Source organism: Barbus barbus (genome assembly GCF_936440315.1).
Source record: "Barbus barbus genome assembly, chromosome: 9".
NCBI lineage: Eukaryota > Metazoa > Chordata > Actinopteri > Cypriniformes > Cyprinidae > Barbus > Barbus barbus.
The window spans coordinates 18,424,434-18,430,433 of record NC_136737.1 but is presented as its reverse complement, the minus strand read 5'-3'; the positions used below and the strand labels follow the sequence as shown (position 1 = coordinate 18,430,433).

Sequence of the window (6,000 nt, the reverse complement as noted above, 5' to 3'; positions counted from 1 at the left end):
CTAGAAGTCCCCGACATGTAAACTGAGGTTAAGAGTTTGACCTGATAGCCAGTTTATGAGCTCAAAGTCTTTATGAAAAGGAAGTGACAGCTTGTTTAAGTGAAAGTTTGAATAATCTGTTGTTGTTTTTTTCACACGTTGATGGGTTTTTTCACACGTTGATGCCCAGGGTTTGGTTTTTACTTTCCTGTCTGGTGGATTCTGTGTGAGAGAAAAAAAATAAAAAAATTGTAAAAACCAATAAACCTGAAATAATGTAAAATAATATAACAAATAAAATCTTATCTATTAAATGTATTATAGTGGTATTATAATATATTAAACATTTTATTTATTTATTTTAATTATGAATATGCATTTATTGTGTCAACACTGTTCACCCACCATCCTGGTAAAGCAGTCTTCACAGGCCATACGTATCTTTTCCGCAGTAGCAGGAGAAGAAAAAGGAAAACTCTCGCTCAGGCCTCTCTCTCTCTCCGTGCGGCTGCAATCGCTTCTTTAATGGCAAAGAACAAAGTGCAGCCGAAAAGCACAGGAGGCTCCCCAATCCCCTAAAAAAAAAACAATACCTTTATAACCAGTATTTCAACAAATAATAATATTCCACAGTGCATAAATATCCTATTTTGTTCAGAATGTCAGATTACTGAAGTAGAAGAGGTTGCAAACATTGTTTAATGTGCTCAAATGATTGAAGTCTGCTGTGAACCTTCCTGACCTAAAGAGTTTTGCAATCATAGAAGCCTAGACGTAACTTTTGGTGATTATGTCTGCAATTATCACTGAAAGGTAAATATTTCTAGTTATTTGCTATTTATTTTTAATTTAATAGCTTTGATTTTATTTAAACTTCTTGTGTTGACATTCAGGGTTTTTTGTCTTACCTTTGAGGAGTAGATGGCGTGAGGATTGTCTGCGTTCCTCAGCAGGTGGACATTAAGCTGAGGAGGGACGTCACACAGAGCTGGTATTTTATACTGAGAGGGACCCCTGGTCAACAACACAGGAGTTTTCAGGAGAAAACTGCAACTCCTCTATAGTATAGAGACCAATTCCCTGGACAAAACCACCCTCCACCTGTAGACACACACATTTATTAACTGTAGTGTATGGTCATTGATTTACACCCTAATTATCCAAATTGTTTGTATCTGAGGTACAGTAATAACATATCTTCCACACCTGTCCAACATCCAGAGCAGGGTTTATGCTCCGACCAACATCCATCACGATGTTGGTTCTAATGTTCTGCAAAATATAATTCCACGGTCCACAAAATTTTAATATTCAAATTGCGAACATGCACACATAACCTGAAAAATTGCAGCTTCATGAATCCAAGCTACTGATACATCAATAACTGCTCATGAATCTTTACTGAAATGAGATGTAAGTTCCATAGCCAAATCATATTAATATTTATGAATATAAATGACTAAAAGAAGACAAGTACCTTGTGATCTCCTGTCAAGCAGTCAATTTCCACCTCTGAACAACAGGCGCCCCGAAAGTAAAGTAGTAGTATGCGTTACCCTCACTTTTCTCCCAGTCAACACTGGTATGGGGGCCCCTGGTACAAGAAAATTATTTATTTAATTATTAAACAATATCTGATCACAGAGAACCGTTTAGTTTGTGGCTTAGGTGTTTTGCTTTACATTATTACAAGGTCAAGCACATACATAAAGAAACCTGTTGCTAACAGACTGATCTTCTGGCAATATGCTTCCACCACCTGGAAACATAACAGCAGTTATGTTATTCTCATTTGGCTATCCATCTTTAATGCAGTTTGTATTATTATGTTGTTGCCAGGTGTATTGGGGATGTTTCTTAATGAGTGGCTCGAAGCGTCTCATTAGTTTCTCACAACCATTCTATGTGCAAAATAGTACGATTTCAGTCATGAAAAAGACACTCATGTAAATACTTGTAATTCGATAACTGTCCCTATACCTTGACTGCCATCCCAACAGCATCGGTGCCAAAGGATGCAGCGGATGGTGCAGCATTGGGCACATTTCCTGTGCAGGTCTCCTTGATGTGGATCGAAGACATTGGATCCTTCAGAATGCGACTTGCAATCTGCAATTTGAACGTGAAGACTGACATTATCATATTTCATGAGATATTTGTATTAGGATCAACTTGATCATTGTTCAACACAGACTCATCGCACCTGTATGGCTTTGGTGTTGATACCTTGACCCATCTCAGTTCCTCCATGTGAGATCAGAACCGATCCATCTTTGTAGATTTTACCAATGCTGCCCCCTGAAGAAAATTCCAAGAATATTGTCCAATATTGGATATTCTTTGTAGTAGTATTGAGTAATACACCGTGAAAACCTTTAAAGTGATCATGTAAACTAAACTGCACCATTTTATGTGCAGTGTTACATGTTTTCACCCACCTGGTTATAGAAACCTTTTGAGAATCCAATCCCAAACTTCAGCGGGACAATGGAGATCCATCTCTTCTTCCAATGGTTGTGGGCATTAAACTGCTTGATGGACAGCCATCGATGGGCGTAGTCAGTGTAAGGTCCACCCATCTGGCCCAAAGAAGGTTTCCGATGGTGGATGAAGGTTTCCTGCGTGTTCGGTCTTTCCAGTGTGCAAAGTTCTTCAATTTAAGTTAAACTCTAATCTGACTCCATTTTATTATTTAATCTGACTCCATTTTTTTATGACCTCGTATTTAGCTTGAAATACAAATTGATTGCTTGTCTATTTCTAATATGTATTCTTCTGATATTTGATTATTCTAGTTAACTCTTGACTTTATATTTACTCGTTCATTCGGTTGCTCATGTCTTTAACAAGGATGCAACGTAATCTACTAGAGTCAATAATTACAGAGTAAAACAGAATAAGGTCAAATGTAACAATTTATTCTCAGTCAGGTAAATACTGTATGTATTATGTCAATTCCACAGCAATTCAAAGAGATCAAATCATATCAATGCAAAACATCGAATTCTCAAAGATAAATCTATGAGTAAAGGATGCAAGGATGCATTCCTGACTTTATAGAAATACATAGTGTGAGCATTGAGGCCCACACTACGGGCTTCTACAGAATCGCCCTGATCCTTTTGCCAAATTTCTTTAAGTACTTCAGACCAGAATAAACATCCCCCAAACTGGAGACAGGAACTAACACTTGTAATTTGCAATTTAATCAAGTCGAGTTAGCACCTTTTGGGACAGAAGGTAATTTGCATGAAAACCACTAGGTGCTGATCCGCCCTCTACAGTATGCAAAATATCTCTGAACTCTCAGGATCCGTATTACCTTTTAGTTTACTTCTTATAAAATGAGACCATTGTACCAGTCGCCCTGAGACAATTCAAATGATACCAAACATGACTGTAAATATCACTTGCATTAATGCAAACATTACATTCTACTATTGACCATTCTGAGTGAGTTGAGTGAAAGGAAGGGTGGGTGAGGGGAAGAGTGGATGAAAAGGAACTGATGCATATTTCAGAGAGGCGTTTTCCCGCATTTTCTCTCAGTGGGATGTGGAGACAGATGTCTGTATGTTAATGCACTGTGTGTGTGTTGTCCATCTCAGAAGTTCAAAGTGTCTGAGGTTCTGTAATTCTTACATCAGATTTCTCGAGACACTCGTTCCAGCACCGTACCCTGTCATGAGGAGAAAAGAGCTGCTTGTGGTGGGTGTAGCATTTCTTGTCCTTGTACATGTTGATGTCTCTCACCTGTACAATATATATTTTTTGCTTTGCATATTTAGAGAGTCAAAATTAAAACACCAATTTTATCATGATCTGACACATCAAAAGTTACCTCAACATCACGGTTTTTAACATAGTCTTTTGGTTACCAGTTCAAATTTCAACCCATTAAGACACTGTTTGAATTCTGTTTAATGAACTTGTCTTTAATCCCACCTGATGTGCAGGTAAGCCACACCTGGTGGCCACCTCATGTAGCACACTCTCTATGATGGTCAACCCTTGAGGTCCACCAAAGCCACGGAAGGCTGTATATGAAGGTAAGTAAGTCTTGCACACCAGTCCACGTCCACGTAGATTTGGAATCTTGTAGCCATTATCCATGTGAAGGAGAGCTTTCTCTGTATCTTTTGTAATTTACTACCAGATAATGAAGTATGTGACTTAGAGACTGACCTATTGTACATGGGAATTTAAAGGGATAGTTCACCCAAAAAAGAAAATTCTGTCATAAATGATCATAAATGTTGTTCCAAACACATATGATCGTTCATCTTCAGAACACAAATTTTGATATTTTTGATATCCATGAGCTTTCTGACCCTGCATAGACACTCAACTACCACGTTCAAGGTTCAGAGAGGTAGTAAGAAGCAAAGTCAGAAAGCTCACGGATTTCATCAAAAAAAAAATCGTGTTCCGAAAATGAACAAAGGTCCTATGGGTTTGGAACAACGTGAGTGTGAGTAATTAACGACAGAATTTTCATTTTTGGATGAACTCTTCCTTTAAGGCAATCTAGCTCACAGTTCCAGGGATTGGTCATTTATGCATCTAAAACAATTCAGTTTTTCTTGTTTAAATCTTAAAAGACAACATACAAAAGAGGATTCGTCTAGAGTGCACCCTCCATTACTGTAGTATGTGATATCAGCAGCCAGGATTGTTCCATCATTCATGTATCCAACCTGTAGGAAAAAGGCAGTACTTAAGATGTTGTGATGTTGCACAGTTATCCAGACAAAATACTGTTACTAATAGTGACACATTACCTTGTACTTTCCCAAGTAAGGGGACCTGCCACTGGTGATTAGCATGTCTTCTCCACGTTCTAGTACACATCGCACAGCACGGCCAGTCCTGTGGTTAAATTTGAGTGTACAGATAGTGTACTTAGCTTTAGCATTATGTTAAAAGCTACTTTCATAGCATACTATCTTTGCATTTCACAGAAACAAGTCAACAAAATATTTAAATATGAGCAAAAAGGCAAATAGACTAGCAAATAAATAAGAGCCATTGTTTAAAAGGTACAAGTATCATTTTGCCATACTTGTAAAGAAGCTGTAGCAGCGATGGCGAATAATGAGGCAATCTTCATGACTTTACCACCAAATCCACCTCCTAACCTCTGACACGTGAAACGTGACATGTGATCTTATTGGAGTCAATGCTGAGAGTGATGCCCACCACTTCCTGTTAAAATTAGGAAATTAGGCTGACAATTGAGGAATAAACTCATCAGTTTATGTCCGTGGAGCAATACAGACCTGAGTATAAGCTGCATGCTGCATGCTGACTGGCAACATAGAGCTCCAGTTCACCTGCCTCTCCCTTAGGAATGGCAATCAATCCCTGAGTTTCCATGTAGAAATGTTCCTGACCACCCATTTACAGCTCACCTGTGAAATGTATAAAAGAATGATAATGTGCATTGTATAAAAAAAGTCAAAGATTAGTTTAAAAAAGGATTTTATATGAAGGGATTCAAATAAGTTTCAGATTTAATTGTACAAACCCTCTAGTATGTGGTCTGCTTTATCAAACCCTTCTTCCACATTTCCTCTTTCCAGTTTTCTCTTGGGATCAAAAAATTACTGGTGTTCAATGGCCTCCTTCATAAAAAAGAAATAAATTGTGGTGATTAGTAGGATTAGATGAATGTGCTGCTCCTCAACTTTTGTTTAACACTCCATTATAAAGTCTTTTCTGAATATATACCTCTATAGTAAAAAAGACAGGTTGGTTGTCCTGATAAATTATGGCAACCTGCTTGGCTGCTTGTTTGGCTTGTTCTCTGGTTTCAGCCACAATGGCACCGATAATCTGCCCCACACCAATGACCTGCAAAGGACAAACCGACAAGACACAACTTTGCAATGTACCTGAAATGTAAAAGAAGCATTATTGACTAAGAAGTAGTAAGAGCTACTGCTGTATATAGTAAATAGTAAGGCTTGAAATATCTAATCTGAGATAGGAATCAATCAGTATTTAAATGCGTCTTTAAAT

General features: G+C 37.9%; 1 protein-coding gene and 1 pseudogene across 4 annotated transcripts in view; one reads left to right on the top strand and one right to left on the bottom strand.

Moving 5' to 3' along the window:
• The window catches only part of aox6 (aldehyde oxidase 6), a 20,920-nt gene extending 20,624 nt beyond the window's left edge, over positions 1 to 296 (top strand). For all 3 annotated transcript variants that reach the window (XM_079425834.1, XM_079425836.1, XM_079425835.1), the window contains exon 35: positions 1 to 296. This exon is cut by the window's left edge and continues 446 nt beyond it. The gene's annotated coding sequence lies outside the window, so the exon portion shown is untranslated.
• Positions 1 to 6,000, bottom strand: part of LOC306875261 (aldehyde oxidase 3-like) — a 31,972-nt pseudogene continuing 25,972 nt past the window's right edge. The window contains exons 19-36 of the transcript in view: positions 5,710 to 5,832; positions 5,507 to 5,603; positions 5,259 to 5,390; positions 5,042 to 5,184; positions 4,761 to 4,847; positions 4,583 to 4,676; positions 3,925 to 4,109; positions 3,622 to 3,732; positions 2,418 to 2,537; positions 2,183 to 2,277; positions 1,960 to 2,088; positions 1,806 to 1,880; positions 1,686 to 1,738; positions 1,457 to 1,573; positions 1,186 to 1,251; positions 888 to 1,080; positions 385 to 554; positions 1 to 201 (exon numbers count right to left, since the gene is read on the bottom strand). The product of the transcript in view is annotated as an aldehyde oxidase 3-like (transcript). The remainder of the gene's footprint in view (positions 202 to 384; positions 555 to 887; positions 1,081 to 1,185; positions 1,252 to 1,456; positions 1,574 to 1,685; positions 1,739 to 1,805; positions 1,881 to 1,959; positions 2,089 to 2,182; positions 2,278 to 2,417; positions 2,538 to 3,621; positions 3,733 to 3,924; positions 4,110 to 4,582; positions 4,677 to 4,760; positions 4,848 to 5,041; positions 5,185 to 5,258; positions 5,391 to 5,506; positions 5,604 to 5,709; positions 5,833 to 6,000) is intronic.